The sequence below is a fragment of the Ahaetulla prasina genome, chromosome 1 (genome assembly GCF_028640845.1).
Source record: "Ahaetulla prasina isolate Xishuangbanna chromosome 1, ASM2864084v1, whole genome shotgun sequence".
Classification (NCBI taxonomy): Eukaryota; Metazoa; Chordata; class Lepidosauria; order Squamata; family Colubridae; genus Ahaetulla; species Ahaetulla prasina.
The window spans coordinates 176,756,843-176,779,107 of NC_080539.1; the positions used below are offsets into that span (position 1 = coordinate 176,756,843).

Sequence of the window (22,265 nt, forward strand, 5' to 3'; positions counted from 1 at the left end):
GTCCCCCCCTTCTGAGTTCAGCTTCAGTTCAACTACTAAAAAGCAGGTGAACCAAGTAGTCTTTGGTGCCATTATTTATTTCAATTATATATATTTTTTGGATTTGAAATTTATAATTTTAGTTTTCTTGTTTTTATACTCAAGCAAATAGTAGGTCTTATAAATTACATTTTTATATTTTATATAGAATGAGATATTTTGTTAGTTTTTATAATATGTGCCATGACTGTGTGCCAGTAAGTGAATGAAGCTTTTAATTTTGGAATAGCAATAGCAATTAGATTTATATATTGCTTCATAGTGCTTTATAGCCCTCTCTAAGCTGTTTACAGAGTCAGCATATTGCCCCCAACAATCTGGGTCCCCATTTTATCGATCTCGGAAGGAGGGGAGGCTGAGTTAACCTTGAGCCGGTGAGAATCAAATTGCTGGCAGTTGGCAGAATTAGCCTGCAATACTGTGTTCTAACCACTGCGCCATCATGACTCATGTTATGTGAACAGTATGCTAGCTTCTAACTGTACAAGTAAGATTAGAGAGCCTAATGTACAGAGTAGTGCTCAGGTTGCTTTTAGCCTATACAGGTAGTTCTTGAGTTACAACTGTAATTGTACAAATGCTCCAGTTGTTAAGTGAACCCATTGTTCACTATGGAATGTTTTTTGCTGGAAACAAGAAGAAAATGCTAGTTTCTAGCAAAAATATTTTAACTTGAGATTATGTGGGCATTGCAACTAGTCATAAATGCAGGCCAGTTGCTGATACCCAAAACACAGTTAGGTTATCATAAAGGGTTTGGGGGCAGATATCAGAACTGCAAACCCAGGTCATCTTTTGATGGTTTCTAAGTGACTGATCATTAGTTGAGAACTACCTGTAATGTCTGAAATATATCCCTACTTACACATTATCGTTTGTGGGAAATGCTGCATGTGGCCTGGATGCAACTAAAGGTAGTAACATAGACTATACCTTTTTTTTTTCTTACTACAAAAACTAAAAACCTTGAAAGCTATGATGGAAGATGGTGAAATAATAAATAAATGATAAAAATATAAAGAAATGAAATGAAATGAAAGTGTGTGAAAGTTTAGATCTTATGGAATAGATTCGGCGAACACTATATGTGCAGAGAAAAGAAGGTGCAAGTTTAGTTAGGAATAAAAGGACTAAAATGTATACCAGAAAGCATGTATTAGTATCATTTAATTAATTAATTCAATTTATAAGTCATGGTAATTGGAGGCCTCAGGGTGATATAAAGAACAATTAAAATACTCCATAAATTACATAATAAAAGAACTCCTACAGGGGAACCAATGAAACTAAAATCCCATGTTGGAAAATATAACATTTACAAAAAAACATTAAAATATCATGCAGCCTTACTATGCATTCTCTGAAATGCCCTGACCCAGAAAAGCTATGCTTCTATTAAAATCCCTTCTAAAATACAGCAAATTGTCTCCCTTAAAATATGTTGTCATTTCGGAAAGCCCTTAAATGTAGCTTTTTCAATAGATTTTGGGGCAGAGTGAATTGTGACTCCCACACAGATACTGAGATTTTATTATTTGGTTCTACATACTTCTTTCCCTGGCAGAAGAGGACAGTTAGGCAGATAGACATTGTTCTCTAGTACTTTCTACTTGTTTTAATATGTACATCATCTAGAGCAGGGGTGTCAAACTGGATTTCTTCGAGGGCCAGATCAGCACTGTAGTTCTCCACGGGCCAGCGGGAGGAAGCAGGGTGGAGACGGGATCCTGCAGCAACCTGCTAGCCAAAACGGGGCATGGGGGTGGCCACGCACGGCCCCTCTGTCCCGTTTCAGCCTGAACAGTCTCCTTTACCTGCCAAAATGGGGCACGGGGGGGGCATTATTTCCAGCCTCCCCAGCCTCCAGCAGCACTCAGCCAGCCAAAATCAGGCTGCGTGAGCCTCCACAAGGCCTGTTTTGTTTTTTTTTAATTTACATTTATATCCCGCCCTTCTCCGAAGACTCAGGGTGGCTTACAGTGTGTAAGGCAATAGTCTCATTCTATTTGTATATTTACAAAGTCAACTTATTTTCCCCCCAACAATCTGGGTCCTCATTTTACCTACCTTATAAAGGATGGAAGGCTGAGTCAACCTTGGGCCTGGTGGGACTTGAACCTGCAGTAATTGCAGGCTGCTGTATTTTAATAACAGGCTATCTTACAGCCTGAGCCACCACGGCCCTTTTTTTGGCTGGCAGAATGCTGCAGGAGGCCGTGGAGGCTGAAATCGGGCCACAGGCAGCCTATTTTGCCCAGCAGAGGCACCATGGGCTAGTCCTTTGATATTTCCAGGCCGGCCCCGCAGACTGTATTTAAGTACCTCACGGACTGGATCCAGCCTGCAGGCCTTGAGTTTGACACACCTGATCTAGAGTCACTTAGTTAATTGAATAGGTTGCTTATATATTGATGGCCTTGGTTTCTTCTGCTTGTTGTTTCTTCTTCTGTACTTTGTATAACTTGCTTACCCCAAAAGGGATGTGATGGATACATGTGATGTATACTTTCATTCTGCAAAAATAAAGCCTAGAATGGAATTTCCCTACAAAGAGAAAAGGCTCTTTTGTTTTAAGTTTCTTTTCCAGTTCTGCCCAATATATTATATTACAATATAGAGTAGAGTAGTGTAATATTTAACTTTGGACAATTTCAAGGATGTTTGGCAACAATGTACAATGTACAGGAACTGTCTGCTACCATGAAAACAACTTTAAAAGAGGAGATAGAAGAGATACATCTGGGAATCAGGCTGTTTTGGATATGAATTTTAAAATGGCAAGATAAAATTTGATACTGAAAAAGAGGAAACCAGGCACCGCTTATCACCTGCCCAATATCATCCCAAGAGGGAAACATGGTGGTGGCAGCATCATGCTGTGGGGGTGTTTTTCAACAGCAGAGACTGGGAGACTGATCAGGGTTGAGGGAAAGCTGAATGGAGCGAAGAACACGGATGTTCTCAATGAAAACTTTTTCCACAGCACTCAGGACCTCAGACTGGGTCGAAGGTTTACTTTCCAATATGATAACAATCCTAAGCATACAGCCAAGACAACACAGGAGTGGCTTAGGGACAACTCTGTGAATGTCCTAGAGTGGCCCAGCCACAGCCCTGACTTGAACCCTATTGAACATCTCTGAAAACGGACCTGAAAATGGCTGTCCACTGAAGGTCACCATCCAACCTGACTGAGCTTGAGAGGCTGGGCAATGGCAGAAAATCCCCCAATCCAGGTGTGCAAAGGTTGTTGTGTCATACCCAAAAAGACTTGAGACTGTAATTGCTGCTAAAGGTGCTTCAACAAAGTACTGCGTGAAGAATCTGAATACTTAGGCCAATGTGATATTTCAGTTTTTTCTTTTTAATGAATTTACAGACATTTTAAAACTTCTGTTTTCACTTTGCCATTATGGGGCACTGAGTGTAGATTAATGAGGAAAAAAATGAATTTCAACAACTATAGAATCAGGCGGCAGCATGACAAAATTGATAAAAGTGAAGGGGGTCTGAATACTTTCTGAATGGACTGTATGTGTTATACCCACAAAGAGTTCTTGAGAAAAGACAAAGAGAAAATAAAACCAGCATTTAGAGCACTACTCAAAGGAAATAGACATAAGGATTTTTAAAAGTAAATAAGAAGGAATATAAAGTTGACTTATTTGCTCAAGTTTAAAAATATATATGATCTTTTAGTGACTCTTAATGGGTTTTTTCTCACCCAAGACCAAATGAGAGGCTTTTAAGATCTTTTCATAGATAAGATGTGGGAAGAAGAGAGGGTGCGGGTTTTTTGGGCATTTTCAAAGAATATAATAAACTATGGTTTTAAAAGGAAAGGATTACAAAGTTGCCTTATTCAATGAAGGTTGAAGTACATGTTTTATTTCTGGTATGTGTTAAACTTCTGAGTGAGTTTCTGAGAGGCAGCAAAAAAAAAATGATAAAAAATTAAGTTGAGATCAAACATCAAAATTTTTAATTTGTCGCTATTTCTGGTTGTTCTTAAATGAATTTTCTTTGAATAAGTTCAAATGGTGAGGCTTTAAAGATCTGTTTATAGATAAAAGATAAGATGCGGGAAGAATAATTTTTTGTTGCATTTTTACAGATTAGTGTTTAAACAAAGGGAATATGGAACCGATTTATTTGATTAAAATATATATGTTATTTCTGGTAACCTCGATTATGATTCAGTGGCAAAGTTTATAATTTGTTTTAAGATAAGAGTTGAGATATTTGAAGAGTTCTTCGCGGAAGAAGTTACTGAAATTGTTTGTACATGTCTTGCTGAAGGGAAAGTCATTTCTTTATATATTTTTCTTCATTGTTTTGTATCTTTTCCACTTTTTTCTTTGTACTTTTCATTTTTTTAATCTTTTATATTTTTCTTAGCTTGTATTTGCTTTTTATTTTGCATTTTTAAACTTTAATAAAAATTATACAAAATGAAATGTAGTTTATCATCATCTCTTGTACCACAAAATTCTGCCAAACCTCTTCCCCAACTTAATGAACATTTTTCCCATAGGTTTGGGGTGGGGGAAGGCATTGTATTCACTCTTGTTACTTTTCCTTATACAATAGTTACAAGTCTCTCAGTGATCTGGCAAGATGGATTTTTAAATATGCAACCTAAATCCACATTTTAACATTTTTCCAGTTATCTTGCCTTCACCTACAGAATAGCTGTGCATATTTTTTTTTTCAAATGAGGGAGGATCATTTTGGACAGTCTCCTATATTATAAACAAAACAAAACCAAACAAAAATCGTTCTGTCTTTATAAACCTAAGAGAATAGAGAGCGAGTTGGACTAGAACATTTTATCTACACCGTGCAGCCTTTTACATGCAAGGAGCTTGCTTTTTACTGCGTTAAAGAAAAATAATGGCATCTGTTTGCCAACAGTCTGAACAACTTTCAATAAGATCTCAGTTTCATTTACTAAATTAGGTCAAATTATTGTATTTGTTTATCTATTTGTATTCCAGAATCACCTTATAGCTTCCAAGACTCACCTTATAGGGGAGATGGCCAACATTAATTAATTAATTAATTAAACAAACAAACAAAATATTGCTCTTATTGTTCTTACAAAAAACTCAAGGCAGTGCACATATCCAAAACACCTTCCTCCTCCTATTTTCCCCACAATAACAACCTTATGAAAGAAGTTGGGCTAAGAGAGAGTGACTGGCCCAAAGTCACCCAGCTGGCTTTTATGGCTGAGGTGGGATTTGATCTTTCTGGTTTCTAGTACCATTTACTTCAATTTTAAAAGAAAAGTTAGATTTAAATTGAGGTATGTAATGCCTAATCCTCTAATATTGGCAAAAAGAAATAATAGTTTGATAAAAATGTGATAACAGGGAATCTATACTGTATAAGTCTCTTTGACTTTTTAAAGCAAAATATAGTATATTACAAAGTGGTTTTTTTAACATTCTGCCCTTTATATATATATATATAGTATAAAATATAGTATATTACAAAGTGGTTTTTTTAACATTCTGCCATATATATATATATATATATATATATATATATATATATATATATATATATATATATATATATATATATATATATAGATCTTTAGTTATTGGGTTTCTCGCGTAAAATTGGAAGTGTCTTGGCGGCGTTTCGTGAAGTCTCATTCGTCATCTTCAGGCTTCAGCTTCGTGCTTCTGGGAGCACGAAGCTGAAGATGACGAATGAGACTTTGTCGAAACGTCGCCAAGACACTTCCAATTTTACGTGGGAGAAAACCCGAATAACCAAAGATATATATATATATATATATAAAACCCAGGGGTGGGTTTCAAAACCTGTTGCTACTGGTTGCTTGTGGGTGCGCGCTTGCGCGCACAACACCTCTACACATGTGCAGAAGCATCTGGGTGGGTGGGTGGAGCCTCCTGCCACCACCGCTACCAGTTCGCTCCATCCGGGGCAAAAACGGTAGCAACCCACCACTGATATAACCAGTGGAGACTGAGATACTATAGTCTGTAAACCTACCAAAGTCAGGAGCTTGGGTGTATGCTGTGGGAACCACAATAATTGTAGAGACATCTTGACACAAGGGTCTTCCTCCTGCATATTACAGTGGTGATGGTCAGATGGCTATACTGTATATTCCTTTCTTCCTGAATAGATCTTCAATTAAAAAGTAAACAAATTTCTGAAGTCAAACGTTTGAGAAAAAACCAGTAACATATTTACACAATGACATGAGAGTTCTACATTACATTGGCAGAATCATTGTCAGCTCTCACCATGATCATCCTGGCTAGTGTAAGACTATAATGCTTTCTAGACAGATCACAGTGGCCCTAGTCTTGATAAGAAATCAGCCTTAAAAAATGAAAAGAGATCACCATCCAAAACAAGCTTTGTTTTTTTCATTAGGTTTAAAGAAAGGATAATCTTATTTCAGAAAACTCTGTACCCAAAAAGAAAGTGCGAGCTTGTTAAAGTTGTTAAATTTTATCTGCATTATTGTATTTTAGAAGTGCCAGATGAGACTAATGTAACTTAATCATATGGGAGGGGAAGGAGAGGAAATTATACTTTATTCTCTTTAACCGAGAATCTTTTAGATCAACTGTTTTCCTCTGAAAATTTTGCTAACATGGGGCTTTCCTAGCTGCCAAAAGAGGAAGGAACGTGAGCTATTCTAAACATTTCTAAGGGATTCATACAAAAGTTCATGGGGGCAGAATGTTTCTTCATATTTATGCATTTCTTGCTGTTGAATACATGAAAAAAAAAATTCCAAAGTTTAAGGAGAAAATCCCCATCTGAAACATCAGAGTCTGCATATTTCTTGTCTCAAATTACAGCTTTTGAAAATGTAGTTGTACTAAATTTAAGGAAGTATATTTTTTAGGTGCTTCCATACCTTATATGATTGTTAACTAGAGACTTTAAAGTTCTTAAACTTAGAAGCATGCAGGAGTGAAGTTTGGTTAAAAAAAAGAATACATCTCTAGAGTATTTTCCCCCCCTTAATGGTCAGCATGGTTACTATTATTTTTTTAAGAACTTGATTTGATTTGATCATGATCAAGTGGTGTGTGTATGTGCGTGTGTGTATCTGTCCAAACATGCAGCCACTAAGGTCTACCACGGACAAAAAGAACTTGTTCTTTGCTTCGGCACAATCAACAGAGTACGACAATGCTGTCTTCAATTCACTAGAAAGAACTTGGCAACACTCCATCACTTGTAAACAACAGTCTGACGTCAGTTCATGCAAGGCTGATAGCAGCTCAACTTGAGAGAGATTTTCAGCTGGACAAGCTGTTGAAAGCCTATCATTGGTTTTGATAATCTTTGGCTATGGTTTTGAGGACCTAGGATAAAAAATTTAGATTGGTTAATGACAGAAACAACAATCAACTCCTGATAATAATGTACTTTACAGCCTAGCAAAGAGAAGTTTAATGCGGTGGTGGTGCTAATAATTCTTCATAATGTCTCTGCTATATAATTTGAGTTACTAGAGGCAGGTAAAATCTTTAAATTAATGTATTTTGAATATTGTTTTCATTACTGAATTAATCCTTGCTGTTATACTATAAAAACTCTTAATATGCTCATACACAGGTCTTAAACAGTGGACAAACCTAATATCTTAGTGAGTTGCAAGAATTAACTTTACATTTGTTAGGATTTAGTTTGGTAGTTTAAAATGGTTATGGCTTTGACCATTGGGCCCTACTGGATAAAAAAAATAAAATCCCAGAGATACCACATCAATTAATTCCTCAGTAAAAGAGCACAGTATAGCAGCTTTACATTTTACAAGCTATTGCTTTCTTTAGTATTTTTAAATTATTAAAATTTAAAGAGCCACTGTAAATTATTTTAGCTTTATTAAGATTCCTTCACCATGACAGATGGCATAGGTTACATGCAAAATGGATACATTAGCTCTGAAATATTAAAAGTTATCGGTATTAAGGTAAGGCTTGTTATACTTTCAAAAAGTGCAAACTAAAAGTATTTTGGTTTTGATTTTTTTCCTTTTGAGTTCTAAAGTTTGTTATAATGAATTTTTGTTGTTGTTTTTGTTTGGTTGCTTCCAACTCTTCATGACCTAATAGACATTTTGTCAGGACTATATATTTTTGATTGGGAGCCGCCCAGAGTTGATTATAAGATGAGCAGTTCTATAAATGTTATAAAGAAATAAATTAAATCTGTTAGAAGTGGCTTCTTTGAGTTTTGTAAGCTCATGCTTATATCATCACTGATCGTATCTAGTCACCCAGACTTTTCTCAGCCTCTTTTTTTGATTGTCTTCAGTTTTTTTTCAAATTTCAAGATCTCAAAAGGAATCTTGCCTTGTATCCCAAGCTCATTACAACCATATATCTAAAAGAAAAGAAGGAAGTATGTAACATTCATTAATTTGCAAGGACAGGCAACTAGCATTTTTCTCCATCTCCATCCTCCATTGCACTGTTACATGCCACACTCTCCATTCTTGGGAAAGTTGTATTTCGATTGTGTGCAATTGTCAGACTTCTCAAACTTTCTTTGTTTGCTTGATGCACTGTTTTCAAATATGGTACCCTCCAGATACATTGAAATTGCAACTTAAAGAATTCCCAGCCAGCCTAGATAATACAATACCTAGGCTAGACTAGCTATTCTGGGAACGGTACTCTAAACTATTCTCTCGAATGCTAGTTTACAGAATGTTGGCTTTAATATACATGATAAATGAATTAAATGTTGGCCCTGTCGGGAAGCTGTTTGTGTTTCTCAAGATGTTTTTTATCATTTTAATTTACACTTAGATGTATGCATACATAAATACAAACAGAGCATCTTCTGTTATTTTATTCATTTGTTTTGTTAGCTGCTCAGTTATTTGGTTGAGAGTGACAGCCATATATAGCCATTAAATAAAATAAATAAAAATCTTGCATAACTCAGCTTCCTAGAAATCAATATTTTATTGAAAAAAAAGCTAATGACTGGGAAGATAAGATAGGATATATGTGGCATTGCCTGCTGAATGAAGTATGCAAATTGAAAAAATGCATTTTGGTTTAATTGTGTAATTTGGAATGTGGTAATGGAGTTGAAATTGAGCATAATGTACACTCAACCCAGACTGCAATCTAACTATAAGTGATTAGCAATGTCCTCTAGTGTTTGACAATATTAGTTTTTTAACATTAATTGAACATGTGGATCATAGTATAATAAGCAACCAAAAAGAGTATTAGACAAATGTTTGGGGACTAGTGGAAACATCAAGCTAGTGAGATGCAGAACTATCAGTATTATTTTTAAAACATATACTCTCCCCTCTAGAAATGCTAAAGTTACTGAATATGGACATTTTATTTATTATTGCCTTCAACTTCTTGTTCTTAAAATTTAAGACTTGTACAATTACATTGTACTAGAGTTGAATTTCCAAGTCAGATGAGCAATGTTGTGTTGGCTATACAAATCATGATACCTAGAAGTGGACTAAGCAACCAATTCCTCTACAAATATACAGGGAGAGAAGGAGGGATAGCTAGATAATACCTTCATTTGGAATACTCAGTTTCTGAAATACACAAAACATCCATAATTTACATAATAAAAGCCACTGTAATCAAGAGATCTTAATATCTAACATAACATAACTACAATTGACTCAGATGTAAATTGGTGCCTCAGTTTACAGGTGGAACAACAAATATATGAAATTTGAATCCTGATCTTCCAGAACATACCTATTCATCAAGGTATCCAATAACTTTCCTAATCAGAGGCAGTATTATTTTGCTATGATTTTCCTATAAAAGTTACAGTAAAGCAGGTTTTAATTAATATAGGATAGTTGTAGTATTTACACAGAGTGAACTTGAGATATTTTGCTGTTTTAGTTGTAGTTGCCTAGAAAAGTATTTGGGACTGATGCCAACATCTGTCTGGCTATTAACATCTGCTAGTTGCATAGCTTGCATAGATTAATCCATTAACACTAGTGGATAAAGATTTTAAGGAAGCTGATTAAAATATGTTCCAAACCAGAGGACTATACTTCATCGAGTGTATGTATATACATTGATTGTAATTATTGTATAAAGTCAGTTATGTTTCTTGTACTGCCCCTAGCATATTGAAAATGAAGAGGAGGTAATGAAAAAAAAAAAAGCACACTGGCTTAACCCACACAGATTTATTAATTAAGATGTACTGAATTAAGATTTGCTTGCAGCAGGAGCCCTATAGCGCCCTGGTAGCATTACTGTGCTTGCAACAATAAAATTTGTCATTTGTTCTGCAGTTACAAACACACAAAGGTTAAATAACTTTTCGTTTGATTTTTGATATGCTTTTGTCATGAATGCTGAAGTCCAGCATATCTTACAGTGATGTGAAGGTTAATATTAAATAAATCACCTATACTGACAATAAATATATTTAGTACAGCCATCTCCTCCACTCAGAAATGCTTTAAATAATATGACCAATAACATTGGATACACTTTCACTTTCAGACGTTAGTTCTGATGTAATTCTGACATCCATGCTATTTGAATTTGAGCAGGAATCAGTCAGTTTGGATTTTTTCTAGCAGAGTGTCCTACATATGTACTAATTTTGCAAAATGTACAAAGTCCAGTATTTCGTACAACAGTGTTTGAAAAGGAAAATATATTCTTCATGTAAAGTAAGATAGGGACTTGTAGCTGGCTCCATTTACCCCCATATTTCCATTTTTGAAATCACACTTGGTGCTTTAAAGGAAAAATTTGGATAATATGTTTCATATGTTTTAATTAAGGTAGCTATGGAGCTTCAGCAATGATACAACAGTGATCCTAGCAGTGAAGCTTCCATGAGTAGCTGTACATATTGTGGTAATTTAAGTAGAACATTGTGTGGGTTTTTTTGTAAGCATAGATGCATACTCTGGTTTCTTGCTAATCATTTATTTGCTATCTCTAGGATCCCTTGCTAGTTGGCCAGTATGTTCTGTAAGTTCCCTTATAACTATGGTATGTTGTAGGTTTCTTCTCTGTGTTCATGGTTATGTTAGGTTCAAGTATAATTTCTAACCAGTATTATTTCTAATAAAATAATATTCCTTGTCTTACATTTACATTTACATTTACATTTTTTTTAATATCCTGCCCTTCTCCGAAGACTCAGGGTGGCTTACATTGTGTAAGGCTTGTGCTGCTGGGAAAATGTTCTTCTTCTTAACAGCACTTCTTTGGGATTCCCACATTTACTTGATGTTAAATTTAGAGCTAGTTGCTTTCCGCCATCTTTTCCAAGAAAGAGAGAGGAAGAAAAACAACAGGTGAAGAGAAACATAAAATAGGTGAAATATTTCTACATTGATTGTTTACCTGATTTTTTTCTCCTCTCGCCTGTAAATTAGGGTGCTATCAAAGACTTGGAATTTGAGCTACATACATTATTGTTCAAATGGGTGAAATGCGAGGGTTGAATCTAGACCATGTTGTCTTATAACTAAGCCTTGTTGTCTCCACTTGCCATTCAGATAAGACTGAACAACATAGAGCCTTGAGATAACTTTCTGAGTTGTAACATACACATGGTGTTAAGATAACTGAGGTTAACAAATAGCATGTCAAAATTATCTCCTTGTCTGCTGCTTTGCTGACTGAATTAACATCTGGAATAACCCTTGTGAAATGTTATTTATTATGTCGTATTATCTGACTTACTGAGAGCACACATACAGTACTTTGTTCACGACAGTGACACCTCTGCACCCCATAAAATTGTGGTTTTTCTTATGCATAGTCTGCTCCACAGCTCAAAAAAGTTGCCAAATGACCCTAAGCTAAAATACAGTAGGAACTGCAGAAAATAATTAGCTGGAAGATGTATGATAAAGCAATGATACAAAGCATAAAAATAATTCCATAAATTTAGTCACTCACTCATTCATCCATCCATCCATCCATCCATCCATCCATCCATCCATCTATCCATCCATCCATCCATAGACATATATCTTGAGAAAAATGAGACTAAAAATGTTAGAAAACAACACAAGAAAAAAAAAATCTTTATTTCAAGAATGTATATTACTGATGACAATTTCCAGAGAAATGTGTTGCCAGTTTGGAAATGAGCTTGAGTTAAGTGATCTGTTCATGATCATCTGTCAAATGTGAGACATGAATTATCAAATAACTAAATAAATTAGGAAAAATTATAACAGGAATTTATGCTGGAATCATTTCACCTATCCAAAAAGGATAGCTGAAATTCCTTCTGATCTAATGGAGCAATCTGTTTGTGATGTGATTAAATTAATAATCTGCTCTGTTAATTTACTTTTATAATAATTTACCATGGTCTTCTAAAAATTTACTATTTTAGCCTGTTCCAACTTGTAATAGTCTTTCATTTAAAAGAGAAAGTAATTCATTCTTTGTCTCAGGGTGATTTACAGATAATCTAAGATCTTGGAAGTCACATCCCAGAGAAATTGGAGAGTATACTTCAGAACTTATAAATTATGTCTAGTGAATGAATTGCTGGTTTAATAGGGTCAGATTAGACCAAACATTCATACTCTTTTATTAACAATTACTTTGCTGTTTTATTTGTTTGTTGGGGATTTTTTGCTTCATCCCATTGCTTCTCTTTTTGCTAGTTACAAGATCTTAGTATGTATATGCTTTTTTAAATGAAGAACATTCTAACAGTTTTATTACTTTCATTATATCCAGTATGAATTGAGTTAGTTGAGATTGACATAAAAACCAGAAGCAGAAGTACTCTGTTAATTCACAAAACTAATTTGTGATCACTTCCTCACATTTATTTTTATATATTTTTGTTAATTTTTTAACAAAATAGAAGCAATAAGAAAAAATAAAGATAATAAAGAAAAATAGTAATAATTAAAAAAAATAAATAGAAAAGAAAAAAAGGAAAAGAAAAATTATTATGAAAGGCTTGTGATTTTTTTGACAGTAGTTATAAATGCATTTATATTTTACCATCTCTAAGGTTACATCATAATTACTTTCTTCCCATAAGCTACCTTTTCTAATCTTCAAACCTATAAATCCTAAATTCATTTTTTCTTTTTTTCTTTAGTAAACAGCCCATAAGGGGTTCTAGTCACTGATAAATGTAGTTGTTGATCTTTCTCTAACAAATTAATTTTGTCAACTCCAGAAGTCTGTCATCTTCATCAAGGGTATTTTGTGGGTATTTCAAAAATCCATCCATTTTTGCCTATATAATAGCAGTAACCATATATGAAATAATATTTCATGGTTGTTTTCTAATTGACTGTCCATTAATCCCAGCAAGAAAAGTTCTGGTTTCATTTGAATGTTGATTTTTAAAATTCTTTGTATCATTATATATTTGAACCCAGAAATTTCTGTCTTACTTACAAGTTTACCAAAATAAAATGTCCTTTCATATTTCCATACTTCCAATATAAATTTGAAGTACCTCTATACATTCTGGATAACTTTTCTGCAAGCAAATGCCATTTTATATACCATTTTATAAAAATTATATTTTAAACTATAATATATATTTCAATCCTTTTCACCACATATTTTCCCACTGTTTCATCAGTATATTGTAGAATAGAATAGAATAGAATAGAATTTTTATTGGCCAAGTATGATTGGACACACAAGGAATTTGTCTTGGTGCATATGCTCTCAGTGTACATAAAAGAAAAGATACGTTCATCAAGGTACAACATTTACAACACAATTGATGATCAATATATCAATATAAATCATAAGGATTGCCAGCAACAAGTTATAGTCATACAGTCATAAGTGGAAAGAGATTGGTGATGGGAACTATGAAACGATTAATAGTAGTGCAGATTCAGTAAATAGTTTGACAGTGTTGAGGGAATTATTTGTTTAGCAGAGTGATGGCCTTCGGGAAAAAACTGTTCTTGTGTCTAGTTGTTCTAGTGTGCGGTGCTCTATAGCGTCGTTTTGAGGGTAGGAGTTGAAACAGTTTATGTCCAGGATGCAAGGGATCTGCAAATATTTTCACGGCCCTCTTCTTGATTCGTGCAGTATACAGGTCCTCAATGGAAGGCAGGTTGGTAGCAATTATTTTTTCTGCAGTTCTAATTATCCTCTGAAGTCTGTGTTTTTCTTGTTCTTAGCCCATTTTTAACATAGTCTTTAACTTCTTTTTTTTATTTCCAATTTCAATAAAAGCTTATACTTGTTAGCAATTACATGTTTGTATATGGTTCAACTTTTCAAATTCTGTCTTTTGCTCAGTTCAAAATGTCCTATTATCTATCTTAAACCTTTCTCTCAACTGCACATTCAAAAATCATTGTAAACTACATCCCTTTGCAGCCAGTTCTTCTCTTGATTTAATATTATATCCTTCATATTCCTACCCCTCATATTGAATTTTTTTATGTAATATTAATTCTTCTGGTTTGCAGTCCTGTGCCATTATAAGAACTCAACTTTACTAAGAGTGGTTGGAATTTTTGGAAATTGGGCAAAGACTGAACCATTTGTCGACTTTTTATCAGCATGTAATAGAGCAGGGTTATCAAACTCAAGGCCCAACTTAGCCACTATGGTATTCCCCCTCCCAGGCTGCCTTAAAAGAACTGAAAGTTCCCGAAGTTGGAGGAAACAATTTCCATTATATAGCAAAGATCTGAACTTATCCTCATTTCTAGGATGTGGCTAATTCAACTCAAATTTAAAGCCAGATGATGATGGATGGGGCTGGAGGTGGCACAGGGGAGTCTGTAGGCCTTCTATTCGTGTCTCGCACTATTCTTTGGAGAAACAAGAGATCTTCAGTTTCCACAGCAGCCAGTCAATTTGGCTCTGCTCTTAAGTCGCTTAAAAACTACCCATTGCCAAAATAAATGGTTTGCTATTAATAGATGAAAAGCACTGCAGAATTTATTGAGACAGCATACCTCATCTTGTGTATTTGAAAAGAATCAAGTGTGTTTTCATGGCCATCAGCCATCCCAATTGGCCCCTGCAAATGACAAACAAGCTCGGTTTTTCTCAACTTGGCACACACACACTCCAAAGATATTAAGGACTGCAAATCCCAGCATTCCTAGCCAGTTGCAGTCTCCTTAAATCTGGAAAGTGCCAGGCTGGAGAAGGTTGTGCTAGTCCAAGGCCTGAACCAGCAGCTTGCAGAGGAAAAAGAAATTGTTTCCCCCCCAAAAAAGCCAGCAGTTACATTGCTGCTCCTTCTGTACAAAAAGTACTGAATCAAACATGTTGTAGAATAAATACAAATTTCTAAATATTAAAAGTCTGATGGGTCTTTTAAAAGAACTGGTCTTTTAAAAGAACTGACTGGTAACTTGTATTTTAGTTGGTTCAAATATTTGCAAGTTGCATTACACTGCAATTCTACACTGCTGGCTTCTTATTGGAGTCAGCAAAAATCAAGAATGGTTTTTTTAAAATTAAATTTATATATTACCCATTTTGCTATTTAGGGCGATATAAGGCAAGTAGGCAATCTGGGATTGTCAATTATCTAGGGATTGTGGTAGTTGAAGACCAGTACATTGAAATGGCACCATGGTAGAGAAATCTACAGATCCATACAATTATTGTTTTGTTTTCATGTATTTTAGAGAGAACATGTTCTTATCTGGGAAACTGGGATACAGAATTGCAGCCTACATAGTAGCAGTAACATCCTTCTTGGCGGATACTGGGTTTGGAGATACTATTTTAAAATGTTTGTAGCCATATTTGGCTGTAATCATTTCGGAAGATAAAACTAGTAGAACACTTCTGTTCTTTCTCTATGTCCATGATGGCGAACCTATGGCACATGTGCCGGAAATGGCACACAGAGCCATCTCTCCAGGCACGCCAGCCATCATTTGTTGCTCTTCTGCGTGCGCCAGGAAGCTGAGCTTCCAGTTTTCAGTGCGTGCATGCACGCTGGCCAGCTGATCTTTGCGCACACCGAAAACTGTGCGCATCAGAGGGCTGCTCTTCCAGTTTCTGGCACTCCCTCCTCCTGTGTACACACACTCCCATTTCGGCACTCAGTGCCGAAAAGGTTCACCAGCACTGCTCTATGTCTTTCATCCCCTGGAACTAATGGATCAGTGTAGCTTTAAATGCTTTCACCAAACTTTTTTCTCCCAGATGGTGCTGATTAAGCTGATCCTAATGTTTTAATTAATTTATTGATATCCACCATCTTTCTGCTCAAGGGACATTTAGGATGACCATTCAGGAGGGCAACTCCTCTCTTTGGAGGCCCATCCAAAACTATGTTAAAGATTAAAACAGAGCAGAACTTTGAAATTGAGCAGAACCAAAGCATATCTATGTGGGATCACCTGTAGAGGAATTTAGCTCTGGCCTTGAGAAAGAGGTGGGAGACAGGAAAGAGTTGCTCAATTCTGGGAAAGTAGAGATTGCGAGGAAGAGATTTAGACGAACTGCTTTGACTTTATTGCCCTTCAAAAGGGGCAGTAAAAGTTTTGGGCACCCTTTTGAGATGCTACTGAACAATAAAGCAGCATTCCCAGGATCCCTGCAGTGTCTGTTTTTTGACCTGGCCTACTCAAAGGGCTGCCATAACCTGAACAGTTGTACTGGAGGCTGCTCATTCCCATTATAATAAGCTAATTATTAAATTATAAAGGTTTCTCCAGGATGTGCAATTTTTATGTACATTTTTGCCCACTTTAATGTACATTTATGTATTTTTTTTGCCCATTTTCCCTTGTAATGCTAGAGGAAAATGAAGGAAAGAGGAATTGACATGTTTCTGTCCTACTCTTAATTTATCTTTTCTTTGGATTGTGGTTTGAGAAATCTGTTTTTAACATTGCACTTGAAAAGGTTTGGCAGAGTGCTGATTGATATAAGGCCAATCCAACAACAACAAAAATCCCATCTCTTCTTCCCTGGCCCACCTCTTCAAGTTTAAACAAAAGTTTAAAAGCTTGGTGTTTTAAAGAATTCAATAAACAAATGTTTCACAAATGTTTAATTGGGTAATCATTCAAGTCTTTGAAGGAAGAAATATTTTAAAAGCAGATACTATAGCCAGTTTGAAGCTTGAGTTGTAAGAAAAAGATAAAGAGTAAGCATGTGTCTGCAAAACTGAAGAAGAGTTTGGTCTACAATGGAGTAGAATACAATGAATAAATGTACCTTATTTATCTCTCTCTCTCTCTCTCTCTTTCACTTTCTCTCTCTCTCTTTTGATAGTCCTCGACTTATCACAATTGAGCCCAATATTTCTGTTGCTAAGCAAGACAGTTGTTAAGTGAGTTTTGCCCCATTTTGTGATCTTTCTTCCCACAGTTGCTAAGTGAATCACTGTAGTGGTTAAGATAGTGACACGGCTGTTAAGTGAACCTGGCTTCCCCATTGACTTTGCTTGTCAGAGGTTTTCAAAAGTGACCCCTGGACACTCCAACACTGTCATAAATGCATGCCAGTTGCCAAGCATCCAAATCACATGACCATGGGAATGCTGAAATGGCTGTAAGTGTGAAAAATGGTCATAATTTGCTTTTTTCAGTGCCGTTGTAACTTTAAACAATTACTAAACACATGGTTGTAAATTGAGGTCTATATGTATATGCTGTATGTTCTCTATGTTTTCAGAGCAATGGATATCCATTCAGGGTGATGCTCAGTAAGGTTTGCTGTTAGGTAAATAGAATGGCAGCTTTTGTGTGATGAGAAACAAACTGTATCTTACAAATACAAAAATGTGATGGGATACTTTCCCCACTCCTGAGCCTCCTGTTCCATATTGGCCATGCAAAGTGAACCAAATGCTGCTTTAACTCAGTAATTAAGAGTGCCACTGTAGTGTGGTTGTTAAGATATTGGACTTGGAATGGAGAGACACCATTTCTGGTCCACCCTAAGCCATGGAAGCTTATAAGTGACTTTAGGTTAGTTTCTGTCTAACCAATTTACGTCACATTGTTGTAATTGTGAGAGGGAAATAGGAGGAGGCAACCATAAGTATGCCTCCTTGAATCACAAAGATGCCAAAAGGTAGGGTATAAATGCAATCAGTTAATCATCCTGTTGGACAATGGAGTAATTTTCTATTTGTTCTTTGATTTGTATGTAGAGATCATGTAAGTCTAGAAGCTGTTTTTTCCCCTTAGTATAATTTATATATTCTGCAACAAAAGTAATTTTAATATATATACATATATATATATATATGTAGCTCAGGAAAACCGCTCATGTATTCTATTCTGTTCTATGCTTTCTTTCTTTCTTTCTTTTTTTGAACCAGTTTGCAGTCTATGAAAACAGCCCTCTTATCCCATACCCACTAAGTTTACTCAGGAGCCTTTGATGAGGAGCTTTGCCAAAGACTTTTTGAAAATCCAGGTATGTAGTATGAACGTTTATTTATTCATTCATTCAATTCCCATATCCTTCCAGTTCCTATCTTACAATTTCAAAGCTATAAAACTCACGCCCCTCTGGGCTGTTGGTTTGACCTCCGAGCTTGGCAATTTGGTTGCAAACGTTTCATCACCATTTGAGGAGATCGTCAGTGCGCTTTGAATTGTGCTTATCTATCCGAGTACTGACAGCCCAGCTACCAACCCGAGCTATTAATATTCAAGTACATTTCAAACACATCTGTCCATGTTCTGATTTATTCTCAAAACATTCTAGAACAGGGATCACCAACCTTTTGGACCTCAGGGACCATTAAATTAATAATTTAAAATCCCGTGGACCACTAATATGATCTGCCTAATGACTGGCTGTGTGGGCGTGGCTAGGTGGTCATGTGACTGGGTGGGTATGGCCAACTCGATGTCACTCGCATCGAGGGGCGCCTCACCGGCCTCTACTCACCCCTCCCCTCCCAGCCACACCTCGCCTGCCCACTTGGACTCCTTAGGGCCCCAACATGAAGCAGTTGTTGGAGCTAAGCAGCCACCATGAGAAAGAGTTGGCAAAACAGCTGGATCAGTTCAAATTGGATCTGGCTGGGAAGGAGGCTCAGTAGAAACACCTCACTGAGGACTACAAGCATAGCCTTTCTAAGCAGAGGGAAGACCTGTGGGAATACAAGGCCAGGTACTGGCACCTGGAGGCTCAGCGGGCTGAAATGGTCAGCCAGTTCCAGCCATGAGGCAGTCCCACTGGATCAAGGCCCTCCGGCTCATTGCCACCAGCGGCCCTTCCCTCCAGCCTTTGCCCAAAGCCCCACAGCAGGAGGCTGAAGCAGAACCTAATTTGGAATTTCTGCCCCCTTCTGACCCACACAAAAAGACCCAAAGGGGGAGACTCTCTGCAGCAACACAAACATTCATTGCCTGTATCCGACCCAGGGGCCATAGTTTGAGGACCCCTGATTTAGTGCAATATAAAAAATGCAAATATTTTTTTCTGAGGACCACCAAAATTTTCCCACGGACCACCAGTGGTCCATGGACTACCAGTTGGTGACCACTGTTCTAGAAAGTTGGTGAGGTGGATTTACCGTATTTTTTAGAGTATAAGATGCATCTCCCCCCCCCCCCTGCAAAAAAAGACGGTGAAAATCTGAGTGCGTCTTATACTCCGAATGTAGCCGTGCAGCTTCTCAAATGGAGGTTTCAGAGGCTGAAAGACGTTTCAGAAAAGAAGCTCCCAAACAGAGCTTCAGAAAAGAAGCTCCCAAACAGAGCTTCAGAGGCTTTTTTTTTTCTGGAGTTCTGTTTTGGAGGGTTTCAGAGGCGGAAAAAGGTTTTTTTTTAAATGAAATTTCAGAGGCAGAAAAAAAAAGCAAAAAAAAAAAGCAAGGCACAGAGCTCACAATCAAGGAAACTGTTGCTAAAATTCACCTCTGGAAACAGCTGATTGGGGGTATTCCAGGAGGCCAATCCACCAGCCAATCAGCTTTTTTCTTACTTTCCTCCCCAAAAACTAATGTGTGTCTTATACTCCTGTGAGTTTTATACTCTGAAAAATACGTTACCTTTGAGATAGTGTTTTTCTACAGCAAGGTTTGTTCCTCTGTATGCTTAGTTTTGTTTGTTTTGTGTTTGTTTGATTATTTATTTTGTAATGATTACCATTTCTACCAATTACCCTGGAACAGATATGAATCTGATTCTCCTGGATTTCTCCTAAATCATTTTTAAAAAATTGTGTCACACTGGGTATCTTCCAGCCTTTGGTTATTGAGTCTGATTTGAGACCAAGATATATATCTTTGCTAAAAGATCCAACGATTTCAGTGAAGGCCTTTTAAGATGTCATCAGGACCTGTGTAGTCCTTCAAGATGTTCTCCTGTTCCTCAGTTTGCTTTAGTGTTTCCAATTCACTCTAAGATAAATTCAGTACTGTACAAGTTCAAGTATCTGTCCAGTAACTTATGCAATAAAAAGAAACACCAAAAATTTGTTCAGTTTCTCAGCAATCTGCACAAACTCCCTTCACTCCTTTGTTGTCCTTTGGTTTCTTGAGTGATTTTTCTTCTATATTTTTAGGTGCTCTTAATGCTTAATGCCATATATTCCTCAAATTATTTTGTATTCCGTATTATTAATTTATACTTTTTACCAGTGTTTCTGCTCCTCTGTGTTCTCCTTAGGGCAGGCTTCCAAGATTTCCTGAAAGAAGTCTTAAGTTTTTATAGCTTCCTGGATGTGATTAGAAAGCCATGGTGCCCTCTTTCTTCCTGGGCTTGGCTGAGCCTTTCTTACATTGTGGAATATTTTCTATTTGAGTTTCCATCATTGTGATTTTAAATTATCTCAGGCATTAGCAAGAGATCTGGCCTCTTCTCTTTGTCTCTGTCTTTTTAAACCAGTTCCTTCATTTTAAAAAAAAGTTTTCCCTTTTGTTGTTAAAAAAGGTATGTGCTGGCTCCTGCTTGTAGTTTCCCAGCACATGTAGAGTATACTTTCACAACTCATCTCTTTTGCATCAGATTATGGTTATTACTTAGGATTAAACCTAGAGTGATTTCCTGTCTGGTTAGTTCACAGAAACAGGTTCTAAGAAATGGTTGTTTGTGACTGGCTTTGTCCACAAGAGCAGATATTCCGTAAATAGGCACAAATGGTTAAATAACCATTTGTAACAGCACATATATCTGGCTTGTAAAATTCTGGATGGGCCAGTTATCCACAGTGGGTGGGCATTCTGATCATTATATGTGGAAGTTTTTCTTGTTCAAGATTCCTGCTACTTTATCTTACCAACTTTCCATTTTTCTCCTTCATCCATCAATTAGTATGCCCACTGACCATACACAATTATATATCTCCCTAAAAGTTTCTTAAACTGTTGATACACCATTTAATATGCCTTGATATATATATATAGTTGTGGCACCTTTTTGATTACAAAAGAAGCAACACTAAGAAAGTGTATATCGCTATGATAGTGATGGGTTTGGGAGTTATGGATGTTTGCATAACTTAATATATTTTTTTTAGTAGTTTTGTTGGTGTGAGTACCAAAAGGCTTTACACCAGACAGAAGGAAGTTAATATTGCCAATATTCTGATGATATGGTTTTGTGGGAGGCAAAATGTTCTAAGAAGCAGAGGTGATGGGAAGAGAAATTCATCTTTCTTTTCCTTCTCTTTACTAAACAAGAGAATAGTGAAAATGAGGCCTGTATCAGTTTGGGAGGTTGGAATGCAGGAATTCTGTGACACTTTGGCTTTCCCAAGAAATTGTTGAGGAGCTGGAATCTGATGGATTACTAGTCTTATGTTCCTCTGTGTGTATGTGTGTCTTTATAGATGTGTTGTGCCTGTGTGTTTTTGTGTTATATTGACATCATCTTAAGAACTGCCAAATGGCACCTAGACTAACACACTTATGCTCTAACACATTTCTTGTCACATACCACATTTCTTGTCACAGGCCACATACCTACTTGGTTTTTTTTTTCTAATTTAAAATATTAGAAGCTACCAAGCAGAGCATCAACTGCAAACACATCTCCTATTCTAGGTGTGGATCTGGGCTGCACATAGTACCCAGAAGCATCCTTTAAAAAATTAATTAAAACAATGAATGGCTGAGGCCTAGGGCTTTATTTGTCTTGTAGGGTTTTTTTTTTTAATTTTGTATTTTGTGAGAATGCTTATAATGTGCTCACAAAATGTCAACTGTGTTCACTGGCTCCAAATTGTTGAGGAATTAGTAGTGAAACTGGAACATTAAATGAGAGTCTGACTTTTAAAAAAAGAGCCTCGAAAATA

At 36.3% G+C, this 22,265-nt stretch overlaps 1 protein-coding gene across 2 annotated transcripts in view; it reads left to right on the forward strand.

Moving 5' to 3' along the window:
* SERTAD2 (SERTA domain containing 2) overlaps positions 1 to 22,265 on the forward strand; it is a 142,482-nt gene that overhangs the window by 35,814 nt on the left and 84,403 nt on the right. Inside the window, exon 2 of one of the 2 annotated variants that reach the window (XM_058182556.1) lies at positions 18,334 to 18,431. The exons of the other annotated variant lie outside the window; for it this stretch is intronic. The gene's annotated coding sequence lies outside the window, so the exon portion shown is untranslated. The remainder of the gene's footprint in view (positions 1 to 18,333; positions 18,432 to 22,265) is intronic. 2 annotated transcript variants of the gene reach the window in all.